Below are 16,552 nucleotides of genomic sequence, written 5' to 3' on the forward strand. Positions count from 1 at the left end.
ATTGTAAAAATACATGTTAAATGTGCAAATATTTTCTCAAACTTCTTTCTGAAGTAGTTATTTATTCCCAATTATTGTAAAAATACATGTTAAATGTGCAAATATTTTCTAAAAACTTCTTTCTGAAGTAGTTATTTATTCCCAATTATTGTAAAAATACATGTTAAATGTGCAAATATTTTCTCAAACTTCTTTCTGAAGTAGTTATTTATTCCCAATTATTGTAAAAATACATGTTAAATGTGCAAATATTTTCTCAAACTTCTTTCTGAAATAGTTATTTATTCCCAATTATTGTAAAAATACATGTTAAATGTGCAAATATTTTCTCAAACTTCTTTCTGAAATAGTTATTTATTCCCAATTATTGTAAAAATACATGTTAAATGTGCAAATATTTTCTCAAACTTCTTTCTGAAGTAGTTATTTATTCCCAATTATTGTAAAAATACATGTTAAATGTGCAAATATTTTCTCAAACTTCTTTCTGAAGTAGTTATTTATTCCCAATTATTGTAAAAATACATGTTAAATGTGCAAATATTTTCTCAAACTTCTTTCTGAAGTAGTTATTTATTCCCAATTATTGTAAAAATACATGTTAAATGTGCAAATATTTTCTCAAACTTCTTTCTGAAGTAGTTATTTATTCCCAATTATTGTAAAAATACATGTTAAATGTGCAAATATTTTCTCAAACTTCTTTCTGAAGTAGTTATTTATTCCCAATTATTGTAAAAATACATGTTAAATGTGCAAATATTTTCTCAAACTTCTTTCTGAAGTAGTTATTTATTCCCAATTATTGTAAAAATACATGTTAAATGTGCAAATATTTTCTCAAACTTCTTTCTGAAGTAGTTATTTATTCCCAATTATTGTAAAAATACATGTTAAATGTGCAAATATTTTCTCAAACTTCTTTCTGAAGTAGTTATTTATTCCCAATTATTGTAAAAATACATGTTAAATGTGCAAATATTTTCTCAAACTTCTTTCTGAAGTAGTTATTTATTCCCAATTATTGTAAAAATACATGTTAAATGTGCAAATATTTTCTCAAACGTAAAAATACGTTTGTAAGAAATGATCTATAGATTTTAGTTTTACTGGCAGTTTAAAATCAATAAATATTTTTATAGTAATAATCACTACCATTATTACTGGAAAATGTTGCTTTTAAGAAAATTAAATACAAAGCGACAATTAAAAGAATTGTTTTTGACATCGGAAAATTTCCGATACCTTTGAAAGTTTCGATTTTTTTTTTCCGATGCCCGATTCCGGTTTCGAATAATCGTCCCGATACTTTCTTTTTCTTTCCACATTCAACTAAAACAACTTTACGAGATATTATTTACAAAATATCAAGCAAAATGGCGAACATAAATTAGTATTTTTACAAAAAACATGTATTCGATACTTATGTGTGGTACCGTGTGTATATGTATGTATGTATATATATATATATATATATATATATATATATATATATATAACAAATTTGTATTTTTTTTTAAATAAATAGAAAAAAAAGTGGTTTTTAATATGAATATCAATACACAAAAAACTCAAATTTATAAGAGTACATAAATATATAATATATATATATTATATACTAGCTGAACTACCCGACGTTGCTCGGGACCATATAAACAATGAGAAAATTGAAGTTGATTTTGAATGTAATTGTTATTCTTTGAAGAGAAGAATTTTTAATGTCTATGTAGCATTTGCTATTTCGAGCAAAAGAATATTTTACCTACCCTTGGGCGGCTATTACACATATGAAATAATTGTACCTTCCCTAGGACAGGTAATTTACAGAATGTATATGAAATAAATTTTACCTTTTTGGCGACGGGTAATTTACAACACATATTTTAAATATGTTTACCTACCTTCGACGGGTAATTTATATACATATATGAAACAATTTAACATACTCTCAACATATACAACATATATGAAATAATTATCATTAGACAACTTTTACTTTACCACAATTCTCAATATAATATAGTTCTCTCCCCTTACAACCACAACCACCAACAACACATTAGTAAGAAATGATGTCATTTCCGGAATATGATTCCATAGTTATTCCATACATTTGGAATATGACATTATGGGATATTGCACTACCCCCAAAATGGATATTACTCTCTCCAGCCCCACCCCAAAACTGAAGGTTTGTTAATTCATAGAGAACTCCAGAGCACGTTAAAAAGCAACATAATCATGTCTTTCTACTCACCACTACAACTGTTACGTCATTCCCAGAAGTTAACATTGAAAATTCAGAAAAATATTGTTAATCACCTACAGAAACTGATAAATTGTCTGGGCTTATTATTTCATTACAAACAGACCAATCAATTAACTCACATTGCATTATTTTTTATAAATACTTGGATTGTTACTAATTTCGAGAATCATTTTTCATAATCTTAACCCACATTATCGCCTCCCTCTTACAAAAAATAATAACATTGATGTATTGTCTGGGTTGATTATTTCATTACAAACACACCAATAAATTAACTCATATTTCATCATTTTTCATAATTCTTGGATATGTTACTAATTTCGACAATCATTTTTCATAATCTTAACCCACATTATCTCCCCCCCCCCTCTTACGAAAAATAATAATATTGATGTATTGTCTAGGTTGATTATTTCATTACAAACACACCAATCAATTAACTGACGTTTCATCATTTTTCTAAATTCTTGAATATTTTACTAATTTCGACAATCATTTTTCATAATCTTAACCCACATTATCGCCCCCCCCCTCTCACGAAAAATACTAACATTGATGTATCGTCTGTGTTGATTACAATTACAAACGCACCAATCAAGTAATTCACATTTCATCATTTTTCATAATTCTTTGATACGTTACTAATTTCGACAATCATTTTTTCATAATTTTAACCCATATTATAACCCCCTTATGAAAATAATAACTTTGATATATTACCTGAGTTGTTTATTTCATTACAAACACACCAATCGGTTTATTCTTCATAATTCTTGGATATGTTACTAATTTCGACAATCATTTTTTATATTTGTAATCTACGTTATCGCCTACCCCTTACTAAAATAATGACTTCACATTATCGCCACCCCCCTTACGGAAATAATAACTTTGATATATTGTCTGGGTCGATTATTTCATTAAAAAATACCAAATCAATTAACTCATTTTTCATAATTCTTGGATATTTTACTAATTTTGACAATCATTTTTTATAATTGTAACCAACATAATGCCCTCATACTTGCGAAAATAATAACTGATATTTTGTCTGGGTTTATTATTTCATTACAAACGCACGAATCGATTAATTCACATTTCATCATTTTTCATAATTTTTTAATATGTTACTAATTTCGACAATCGTTTTTTTAATAACATTTAGCCCCCACCTTACGAAAATAATAACTTTTATATATTGTCTGGGCCGATTATTTCATTAAAAAAATACCAATCAACTCATATTTCATCATTTTTCATAATTCTTGGATATGTTACTAATTTAGACAATCATTTTTCATGATTTTAACCCACATTATCGTCTCCCCCTTACGAAAATAATAACTATGTAATAATCTCTGTTAAAAATATACATGAAATAAAATAATGTTTAAATCGTAAACTGTTTCAATCATTTCCGGCACTGACTTCTTATCCCCCACCACACTGTTATAAATATACATTAAATAAATTAATTTCTAAAACGTAAAATGTTGCAGCCATTTCCGGGACTGACTCTGTAAGCCCCACGCCACTGTTAAAAATATGAATGAAATATAGTAATGTTTAACTCGTAAACGGTTTCGGCCATTTCCTGGACTGATTTTATATCCCCCCCCACCTCACTGTTTTAAAAACATACATGAAATAATGTAACGTCTAAATCGTAGACTGTTTCAGCTTTTAATATTAGATAAAATAATTTTGAGACCGTAAACAGCTTCAGCCGTTTCCGGGCCTGACTCCGTATTCCTACTCCTTTTAAAATATATATGAAATAAAGTATTTTGGAGATCATAAACTGCTGCTTCAGCCATTACCGGGGCTTACTCCATATTCCCCTAACCACCTCTTAAAATATATGTTGTGTCAGTTATTTTGTATTTTTTATTTTTGGAGGAGGTAATGCCTGGTAGAAAACTATATTACGCTTACTTGAACTTTTGGCTAAGAACAAAGTGTAGTATCTGTTTTGACGCAGCATTTCAGCGAAATCATCTACTGTCCCCCTCTCCATAAACAGAAAAAGTGGCGGTAATGCTTGGGAGAACGAACAGGCACTAATTCACCACACCCCAACCTCACCTAAAAAAGAAGGTTTGGTAATCCCCGGCAGCCTTCAGAGTACTATTTAAAGGAACATAATCGTGCTTGTCCCCCCCCCATTATCAACACATGACGTCCTTTCCGGAAAATGACCCAGCAGGTTTTCGAAATACATGATTTCATTATAAATTGTTTGTATTTTTTAAATATGCTTACTACACTATAGAAGCACCTTTTTTAAAATTCATGCTAAGCACCTTATGCTACTCAAAACATAAATATTTCAAGGTGCAGTCAGTGATTAGGCAACACTTGCTTTACAACTAATGTTAACTAATACTAAACAAAAATAGAGATAATACATGTCAGTTTCTTATTTAATAAATTGTTAGGTGAAAGTACAGAATAGTTTAAATAATACCTTCCCCTCTCCATATTAAGAATGGCTTTCTAAATAATAACGTTATAATTTCAGCACTGTCCGTATTCCGTGGGTCATTCCCCCTCCTCTGTCTTAAAATAATGTATGAAATTAAGTAAATATGAGATCGTAAAAAAGATTTATAGGTTTTCATGTAGCCATTACTTTCAGAGATTACCTGTTAGATAGTTACACATACATACGTCTACTGTTTTATTTATATAGATATAAATATATATATATATATATATATATATATATATATATATATATATATATAAGTAAACTTATCAGTCTGTTTGAGGATGTTCTCTACCAAACTCCTCTTTCAATTTTTTGTTTGCAGTCTGGAAACTTACGGGAAATGAACCCGTGGAATCAATTCAATTTGATCATTAGTCGATAAAAATGTTACATATAGGGGTTTCATTTTTATTAAGAGGGATGTTGATGTAATCAGAGAGAGAGAGAGAAGTTGTAATAAGAGACTTTTAGAGAGATTGTTCATATTATTATTCTTATATATTAAATGTTCATTCTTTCCTTAGATGTGTAGAAGAAGAAACTCTTAGAGTGAAGGGATAGTGTTCAGACAGTTCGGACATGATGATGTTGAGACGTATATGTAAAGACATATAACACAAATGTATAATACAATTCCACTTTACCTTTTTGTAAGAATCATAAGACAAGACGAGCTTTACAAAAAAACACTTGAGTGTTTATTTCGTCACACGGCCGTGTTTCCATCACCAGGAATTCAAAGTCTCACATTTTAGTTTTAACGTGACGTCTCGCTCCCTAGACGACGGCCTCCCTCTGAGTTTTCTCACTGACTGACTAACTCTCAAGTTTTTTCTCTATTCCTAGAACTTTCTATTTTCCGTGACGTCATACACATGTTAAAACATGTGCCTTCTTTCACGTGCTCTGGGCATACGTGTCCAAAACTTTTCCTATTTCTCAGTAACCTATTTATCCAATATGTTAAAAACATTATCTTATAAGCTGCATTCTTTAAATTTAAAATTTCATAACAAACTTGAGAGTTCACATTCTTTCCTTGAAATATTTATCTATATTCTAAACAAATGTTTGTTTCACATTTTTACATTCTCACACGTAATCTATTTCTAAACTAAATTACGAGGTTCGAATTTGTCTATTGCTATTTCATTTTACTTTTAAACTAAATTCTCCATTTTTATACTTACATGAAAAGGGGACAGTCCTTGCCATGTAACATCAATAGCTGCTAAGGAGCCGAATTTAAAACTTGGCAGGCGTAATTCGCTTTAAAGTGCTTTTGTACGCATGCGCAAATAGGCATTTATATATGTTAAAGTCAAATGTTAACCATCTGACAATAGCTCAAACGATAACGACTAACACTGGAGGCGTTTAATGTTTTGGTTTCGATTCCTAAGTCATTTGTTTTAAACTTTTGAAATACCTATTATATATTGGGTACAGTATAATAATCTATAGAGTATTGACTCGATAATAATATGAAATCTGCATAAATATGCGTTGCGCGCCTGTCTTTGCTTTATCGTTATTTCCATGGCAAATGCTCGTCTGAGCTCCAATCTCGCCCCCCCCCTCGCCAATCTTTCATGATAAACACCCGTCTGGCTGAAACCCCTGTCAATAATTTCCCCACTCTTTATCTGTGCCTAAATCAAAACGTAGATTCCAGCTTCTTTCTTAAAAGTGCGCGCCTGTGGAACTCTCTTCCGTTTGCCTTTTTCCCACCTGACTACAACTTGGATGTCTTCAAGTCCAACATAAACAAATTCCTGATGAACCGCCCCCTTAAGTAAGACACTTTATCAAATCTCCAATACTAATGATTACTATGATATTATTCCATTGATTACTGTACACGCAATAACCCTTATCCCCGAGTGGCTTCCGGGCCTTGATAAGTGGTGACTACCATGTAAATAAAAAAAATTAAATATCCTATTTAATCGCACGTTATGACCGGGCAACGCTGAGCGGTCTACTAATTTAAAAATAAGACATTGTTTTTTATCAACATAGTTATCCCTGAGATTAATACAGATTTTGTGTTATACTGCTTATTTTCTTTGTATAGAATAAAAAAAAAGCATCTTCGTAACGCTTCTCAGACCACTTTCGTCTTCCTGATTCCTTCTTTATCCGAAATGAAGGCAAGGTGAACGTCCATCGCACTTGTCAGCGACACAAACCGCGGGTGCCCATTGACTCAAACCAACGCCCAGAAAAGCAATTTACATTAATTTTTAATTATCCCTACGGAAAAGAAGACAAAGTTTTTAAAAAAGAGAGAGAGAGAGAGAGAGAGAGAGAGAGAGAAAGAGAGAGAGAAAGAGAGATAGGGGAACGAGGAGTGTGTTCGCTCTACGGGCGACTCCGATTGTACAAATCGGAGCAAAGTAGCTTATTGGCCGCCAGGCTTTACAGAAATCGCTGGACATAGCGTCTAGTTTCTAGAAAGCCGTATAATAAAAGAAAAATAAGGAAATAATTTAAAACAAGAGCTTGAAGAGTGCGTTAAAAGATGGGTGACGGGGCGTAAAGCGATGGAGCATAAGGAGCATTTTGGAGCTTTAAGAGTGGCCTCTTCAGATTAGTCTCCGCAATCACCTATCACACTCAGGTTCTACTTAAAATTACAAAATATATTTATTGTTAGCAACGCTTTTGGGCGAATAATGAAAGAAGCGGTTGTATTCCCTAATAAATGCGCGCACTTATTATTTTTTATTCTTAAAGTGTTATTTGGATTTGGAAAGTTTTGAAGAAAAGGGGAAATAGAAAGTACTTCAAACTATAAAGTGCTCTTAGATGAGGTTTAAATTGGAAGACTATATTTTTTTTCTTTTTATTTCAGAAACGGATCGGGGTGCTTCTTGAAAGTGCTGACCATTATCAAGACCTTTCATTTGCTTTCCATAAAAACGGCGTTAATTATTATCACCAATTTGGCAGTTTTATACGTATCCCCTTGCTTCAAATTTTTATCTCCTAACTACGAACCTCCTCGTTTTCATTCTTCTTTTTTCTTCTTCTTCCAATTTTTTCTTCTTTGTTCCTTCTCTCAGTATTTCCCTTCTTCTTTTCTTTTTGTGCTTTCTATCTTTTCTTCATTTCCATCCTCTTTCTCCTTGTTTTCTCCTCTTTTTCTTCCTCCTCCTTTCTACTTCTTTCTTTTTTCTTCTTCTTTTTCTTTTTCTTCTTCTTTTCTTCTTCTTCTTTTTCTTCTTCTTCTTATTATTATTTCCATTTCTCCTTCTTTTTCTTCTCTTCTCCAAATTTTTTCGCTTTCTTTCTTTTTCTTCTTTTCCACCTTTCCTCCTCCTTCGTTTTCTCCCCTTCTCCTCCCTAACCTTTCTACTGCTTTCTCTTTCTTCTTCTTCTTCTTCTTCTTATTCTTCTTCTCTTATTCCTTTTCCTCTTGTTCATACCTCCTTCTCTCCATCCTACTTTTTACCGTCTTCCTTTCTCCTTTACCTCCACCTTCTTTCTTTTCTTTTTCTTTCTTCTTCTCCTTCCCTTCTACCTTCTACTCTTCTTTTTTCTTTTTTCCTCCACATTATTCATTTATTCGTTTTCTCACCGTTCTCTTCATTCATCTGCAAGTTATTGTTCTCCTTCTTCTTCTTCTTCTCCCCTCATCCTTCTTCTTCTTCTCCCCTCATCCTTCTTCTTATTTTGCTTCTCATCTTCTTTCTTCTTTTACTCTTCTTCTCACATTCTTCTTCTCCTTTCTCGATTTTCTTTTTTTTTTCTTTTCTTTCCTAAGTTTTCTTTCCTTCCTTTTGTTGGGGACTGGCATAAATCCCCTGAAATAAATAGATATAAAGAAATACACAATCAAATAATGTAAAATAAACATTTTCGTTAAAAAAAAAGAAATTACTTTTAAGTGTTCGCCAAGGTGGCAGTCTGTATGAAAGTAGAAAGGAAGGAAAAAAGGTGAAGACAAAAAAGAAAAAGTTCGACTGTGTTGTGACGAAGTAAGAGAAAGAGAGAGTAAAGCAATATTCTTTGACGTTCGAGAAAAGCTGTCATTTCAGCTACTGAATTTCACTCGGCGACCATTGCTTTTGGTGTCTGACGAGAGAAGTTCTCTGTGCCTTTTATATTTCTCTAGCGGATTCCAGAGGCTTGCAAACTAAGTTTTCTGTAATCAAGCCCTGATTGGTCAAAAATTCATATTTTTTACAACAAAAAGTGCTTTCAGCTACGTCGACCATTTCTCAAGTCTTCTGCTTTTTGACCCAAGAGGTTTGGTGTGCGTGAATGCTGTAAATTCTCGTGCAAATTAATTTATAAATTTTTATGTGTGTGTGTGTTTCTTAGAAAAAAAAATAAGAAACAGTCCACTTTTCTTCTCCTTTTTTCTCATTCTTCTCCCTTTTTCTACTCCATTTTTTTTTTTCATTTTCTAATCTTCTTTCTATTTTCCGCCTTCCTTTCTCAACCTTCTCATTATTATTATTATTATTATTATTATTATTATCATTATTATTAGTAGTAGTAGTAGTAGTAGTAGTAGTAGTAGTAGTAGTAGTAGTAGTAGTAGTAGTAGTAGTAGTCATTATTATATTACTAGGGTACCGGTGGCCTGTTTGGTCAGTTTATGTTATAACTTGCTATAGAATAGTGAGGATACAGAATTAATGTATAGACGCGCAAAAAATTGAATGAACGCGCGAAAAATGTGGCAATCAGTGAATATGATATGCGATTACGCGCGCACGAAAACAAACATGGCGACTAGTGAAAGAAATGCGGAATTCATTAGATAATAAAGGTTTTAACATCATTATTATTAGATTAAATGAAAAGTCCTTTATATAAGAGGAGTGTTGAAAAAAATTGAAAAAAGACCAAAAGAGAAACAATACAAGGAGGAAGTGTGCATCCTAGTTTTTTTTTTTGTGTGTGTGTTTGTGTGTGTGTGTGTGTGTGTTAAAAGCCTTAAAAATATCAGGAAATAATAATTTAAACAACCCGCGCTATTTTTTAATAGCATGGTATATCCGTTTGCTCTTAAAGGGCAAGATGAAAAATGTTCAAAATAAAAAGTGATTTTGAGATTATATTGTCTTTTATTATCTTGAAAAAACATTTTTTTTAAGTTGTGAGTGAAAAAAAATAAAACTAAAAGCACTACGACAAACACTAATTAAAATCAAGGAGGTCTTACTAAAAGCACTACTAAAACCAAGCTTGTACCTCCTTCCTCCTTGAAGAGAAAATATTTTTTAAGTAAGGCCTACAAAAAATAAATCGTCAGAATCCAAAGGAGCACTACTAAAAGCAGTAAATATGGTTATAAATATGATTACAGTTATATATTGTATATTTATATTTAAATCAGTTTTTTTTTTTTTTTTTACTCAACGGGGTTAAATTACATTTATTTGTAAAGAAAACACGTTAACATAAGTTAAAACAAAAAATATTGTTGACCATGTGTATGATTTGAATAGCAGCAGTGGCTTTTAAGATAGGGCAGCCCTGAAATAAGTAAGCAGACGAATTTTTTAAACCGGGTGTCACCAACCGAATGGACTGTTTAAACGCACAAGCAAGCAAGCTAATCTGAGTTTTATAATTATATAGATTACTATTATTTTTATTACTATTATTATTAATAATCCTATTGTTGTTGTTGTTGTTGTTGTTGTTGTTGTTGTTGTTGTTGTTGTTGTTAGTAGAAGCAGAAGTACTATCTTTACTATTATTTGCACTCTGTAATATTATTATTATTATCATTATCATTATTATTATTATTATTATTACTATTATCATTATCATTATTATTATTATTATCATCATTATTATTATTATTATTATTATTATTATTATCATCATTATTATTATTATTATTATCACCATTATTATTATTATCATCATCATTATTATTATTATTATTATTATCATCATCATTATTATTATTATTATCATCATCATCATCATCGTCATCTCTAACCTTCTTTTTCACCTTTTCCCCTCCTCCGTCTACGTCTTCTTCTCTCCTCCTCCTCCTCCTCCTCTTTTTTTCGTTTCTCCTCCAACTTTTGCTCTTCCTTCGTTTCCTCCTCCTTCCTTTTCTACTCCTCCTCCTCTGCATTTTTTTTGTTTTTTTCTTATCCTCCTATTACAACTACTTTTCCTTCTTCCGCTCCTTTTCCTCCTTTTCTTCTTCATCTTTTTCTTCTTCTTCTTCTTCTTCTTCTTCTTCTTCCTCTTATTATTATTATTATTATTATTATTATTATTATTATTATTATTATTATTATTATTACCTACTTGTTCAGAAAAGGGGGATTAGGTTTCAAATCGGACACGTCTGTATCACGCAGAGTGTTCGTGTGAGAATTGGCCGCCACTCCATTATTCGTCAGGCGCTTAAGGCCAAACAGACGATACATTTATGCTGGCGCGTTGATGATCATTGATCAACACATAACAAAGAGCACAGTGTTTTTCTTCTTTTTTCTTCTTTTTTTTTTTTTTTTTTTTTTCTCTTTATACATTATGAATATATTACGTCGGGACCCTATTACTCTCTACACGCATACGCGCCGGTGTGCACGTCGTTGAAACGTAAAGCCCTCTGCTTTATACCGTTTCAAGTAACGTTTAAAAATTTATGAGATCTTCACGAAAGGATGCCCGCATAAACTAAACGCAGATTAGCGTGTTCCGAACTTCACGACGATATTTCGTTGACATATATGTTCGCGACGGATGATTGAAGTTAAGCAATAATGAGCCTAGTTTTTATTTAGATGGTAACCGTTAGTGAATAGCAACCGCCAGATGTGTGTTTTATTACTATGTTATATTGGAAGTGGTTATCTCCAGAAGTTAAGCAATGCAGATCCTAGTAAGAACTTAGATGGGTAACCTTATTTCTCCATATTTTCGAACTTTATCTTTTCCAAAATTAAAAGAGCAGTGCTAGGGACTTTAAATGTTTGCATTTTTTATGGACCATTCGTTTATGGGTTTTTAGCCAGTTTTTAAGGGGTAAAAATTAGTTAATATTGGTACAGTGGTAACGTCACTAGCTTTGAATGCTACAGTTTTGCTTTCGGTTTCGATTCTAGCTGATGGCACCCAAATACCTTTTTTTTTTTTTTTTTTACTTTTGAAATCACGACTCTATAATACAATGAATACGAAATTTGGACAAATGAAAATCTCATATTTAAGCGTATTTTACGACCGGGCAAAGCCAGACAAAGCCGGACGCCCCCCCCCCCCGTTAGTATCTATTTATATATATTTATCATGTAAGAATCAGTTATTTTCAGAAGTTAAGCAATGGTAAACATTATATGTTTTAGATGGGGGAATCGTTTGTGAATATCAACTTACAGATATGGGTTAAATGGATACATCACATTGAATCTGATTTTCTTCAGATGTTAAGCAATGGTGCACCTGGTAAATCCTTAGATGGGTAACCGTTTGTATGTATCAACTTACAGATGTGTATCGTATAATGATATAACATTTAAACGGTTCTCCGCAAAAGTTAAGCAATGATGAGCCTCTTAGTAGTTAGATGAGTCACTCTTTGTGAATAACGACTGGCAGATTTGTATCTAATGGTATATCACCTCAGAACCGGTTTGTTTCGGAAGTTAAGCAGTGAAGAGCGGAGTAAGTACTTAAATGGGTAACCGTTTGTGAATATCAACCAATAGACGTGTGTCTAATGACTATCTCGCGTAAGGACCAGTTTTACTCCGAAGTAAAGCATTTCTACAAATACTATTATGATATGTGTTCTTTACAATTGTCTGATCTATTCCTTGATTCTTTGGCTTCACCTCGCTTGACTCGTTGGTCTAGTGGTCTCTATCGATATACCTCATTGTAATACAGCTTTCTATTTCATTAGATTCTTTCCAAGAACTGCTGACTTCTGGAACTCACTTCCTGCTGACTGTTTCCCCCTAATTCTTTTAAAGACTAAGGTCAATATGTATCTAATGTATTTACGATAATCATCTTTCGTTCTTCTTATCTCCTTAGATCAAGTGGCTTCATGCCTTGTCTGGGTTGATTTTCTTAAAAAGAACATCTTGAGTATTATTTTCATAACATATTTGCCAGTGCTGAATTTCTTCAGGGGTATCCTATCAAACTTGGGAATCTTTCTGTCGAACACAGGAATCTGCACGAAATTTCGAACGGAACTCTTTATTTAATGATTTAGTGGTTCGCAAGAGCTCGTGGCGTAGCAGATAAACTACTGGTGCTTATTGAAATTAGCATTTATAGCGACAATTAAAAGTAAAGAAAATACACTGATGTCCGTACTCGTTGCATTACGAAGATGTCATATTCCAAAAATTGTGTAATTTGCTCTAGTAGTTTCTTTTGTTTTTTTGTTTGTTTTTTTTTATTCGAGAAAATTAAATTTTACGACTAAGCGAGCCGTAGTGTTATAAAATATGATAAAATAAGGGGCGACAACTAAAATCGAATGTTAAGATTTAAAAAAACAGCTTTAAATTCAATAATATTAGTCGTAAAATCGCTAAAAATCACCGATGAATGACCTGGAAAAGTCACTTCTGATTTATGTTTCATTTTAAAATATACAAACGAAGAAATGATTTGCGGCGATTTTAAATAGTATCTTTTATCGTAAATTGAACTCATTAAGAAAAAAATTAAAATTAAATAGTGAGGTACACCCAGGCTTAAATAGGAAAACCATTCGATCTGCAGTCGAATACTCTACCACTGAACTATACCTCCATTTTTTAAGAACAAATCATTTGCTGAGAATTGAATCATTCTTGATCTGATGAGAATTATCTCACTTGACCGGTGTAAAAGAGAAAAACATTCGTCTGTAAAATCTCTTTTTTAACTTTAGGAAACTATGTTTTCGATTTTTGAAATGTATCGGTTTAATTTCTATACAATATACTTCTAAAAACACTGCCAGACATATAAATTACCTTTGTGTGAAATTTGCAAAAGATAGTCTCAGCCGTTTTGGAACCTATGAGGAACTCTCTCTCTATCTATCTATCTCTCTCTCACACACACACACACACACATACACGCACACAAAGTCACTTTTATATAATAATAGAGAGTAGAGATAGAGATAATTTTTACAAGGACTGGTATGATTAAAACGTTCTCCTAGAAAATTGGTACTTCTTTGTTATTGTAGCGAAATCTGACAGCCGAAAATTGAGTTTTCATTAAACAAACAATGATACCTACTTAATTTTTTTATTAATTCCGACAGTAAACATTGTTATCTACCTAATTGTCATGTCATTGGTTAAATGTTTCTAGAATATTACATAAAACACGTATTCCCATTATTCAAAGAAAAAATGATTTCAGCCATGTTTGTTTTATCATGTGTGATATGTGACGTAAATACAAGGGAAATAACTCATAGTTTGTAGTGCTAATAAAATAGGATTTATTAAAATCGAAACAGGTAACAAACAACAAAATGAACATAACGTAGTTTGCGGGTTTTTTTTTTCTTTGGGATTTTTTATTAGTTGAAAAAATATCCTGCTGATTCAGTGTATGCAAGTGCATTCCAAAAACATCTCCGAAATTAGCAGTTTTCAAAAAGATATAGCCTTCCCGCTAATATAAGCGCTCTTTAATTTTATTCAAGCTAAAATTGCTACTTTCTTCGAAAACTAGTTTTTTAATAATTAATTTTCTATCTGATCGTTTTTCGTAATTTTTTAATATGATCATTATTTGTATGCCATTAGTTTCACTTGAAATTCTATATATCTATTTTCGAATTTCGCTACGATATTGAAGAAGAACCGAGAAGTGTTTGAACGTTCGAGAATATGGCAACGTAACTTGAGGCTACACGAACATCAGAAACCGTAAGAGAATTGTGTTTTCTTGTAAGGATTAAGAATTTGTAATGTTAAGTTGCAGAATGAGAAGCGGATTTTCAAGAATCAAATGCCTTAATCTACTTAGTTCGAAAACGATTTTATCTTCCTTTGTCTGATTAATTAAAGTAGAAATAGAGAGGTAGGGGAAGGAGATGTTGGAGAGAAAAGGAAGAGGGAGTGAAATAAAATATCACAGAATTTGCCGCTTAACAAATTGCCCGACATTCGGCGTGTAAAACAACCGTTTAGAGAAAGGCATCGAATTAATGATGATTAGGGCTTGTCTTTTTTGCTTGTCACTGGTTTTTTATTATTATCTTTGTTTTTCTAAAGGAGAGCGTTGTGGAACCTGAGACGATGTAGTTGTTTTAATTGATTGTCGCTGCATTTGTTTATTTGTTGGAGTCTGATAATGTCTGTTGCAATATTTGTTCAAGTCGATTTTTAATCGTTACCTGATATAATTCTATTCGCATTTCTTGTGTGTTGTTTTTTTTTTTTTACATTTTTCTTTTATGGATTTTAATTATTATTTTTTAAGTCTTTATAAAGTGCTTGCTACTCGTTAGATTTCGTTATTTTTAATTGCAAATCCATTTCATTCGCTTCTTATATATTTATCTATCTCTCTTTGTCTCTTCCTCTCTCTTTATATATATATTTATACACACACACACACACATATATATGTGTGTGTGTGTGTGTGTGTGTGTGTGTGTGTGTGTGTGTGTGTGTGTGTGTGTGTGTGTGTGTGTGTGTGTGTGTATAAGCGAGATAAGACACTGATAGAATTTAGATGAAAAATCCTGATAGATATTACTTGAAGTAATACTTTCAAGGATATCCTAGCCAAAAAAGGAAAAGCTCAATATTTAAGAATAGAGCAATATATGCTTCGTGGTTAAATTTTAAATTCTGAAAAAGCAACATATAGAGACATATATTTGATTTGAGAATTTATTGCTTGACAAAGGGAATATATAGAAGGGGTTATTTTCATTTCCTTAATCCATGGATTTTCAACAATGGCTCATATCATCAGAGGAAATGAAATGCAGTAAGCAAAATGTTCGGCTGCGAATGGAAGCTATTTTGCTTTTCAGCACAATTATTGAAAATTGTTTTTTGAGTGGTTGTGGATAATTATATGGAGAAAATTATACGAAAACAGTAGTTGATACAACCTGGGTAGTCCATTATCAGAAGGAGTCCAATGTCGTTCGGGGTTATAAATCCAGGTGGGCAGAAAATAGGCCCATGGGAGAAAGTGATATTCCCATATAGCGAAAGCGTACTGCTCCTTATTGATATTTCGAAAAGTATATCGGGCAGCCTTATTCGTTGTTCCGTTGAGTGTGTGTTGGTTGCTGTAGTCCAAATGCTTTCTCGGTGTTGACAAAGTATATTCAAAATTGGTTGGATATACCATTCCATTGTAATTATCCCCGTGAATAATAATTTGTCAAGCAATAAATTCTTACATCGAATATATGTCTCTATATGTTGAAACTTTTATATATATATATATATATATATATATATATATATATATATATATAAACGTGTGTGTGTGTGTGTGTGTGGTGACGAATAGGCTCCTATATGGTGGACTATTATAGAAAACTGATCACATATAATGATAGATGTATCGAGACACAGGAATGGATATGTTTGATCTGGCATAATGATGATTCATTAAAATTGTGGGGTCTGCGTACGCGCCTGGTCTACAAAGTATGGAAATAAAAAAATTTTAAATTTAAAAAAAAACGTTTACAAGTGTTTTTGGTATAGATGTACATAATAATACTTTGATAAGTATGTTTTAATTTAAATAGGAATGGTATAATAAAATTGTGGGTCTGCGTTCGCGCCTGGCCTCCATAGAATGAAAATAGG

This window comes from Euprymna scolopes, chromosome 8 (assembly GCF_053919585.1).
Source record: "Euprymna scolopes isolate OS-2025 chromosome 8, ASM5391958v1, whole genome shotgun sequence".
Taxonomy (NCBI): domain Eukaryota; kingdom Metazoa; phylum Mollusca; class Cephalopoda; order Sepiida; family Sepiolidae; genus Euprymna; species Euprymna scolopes.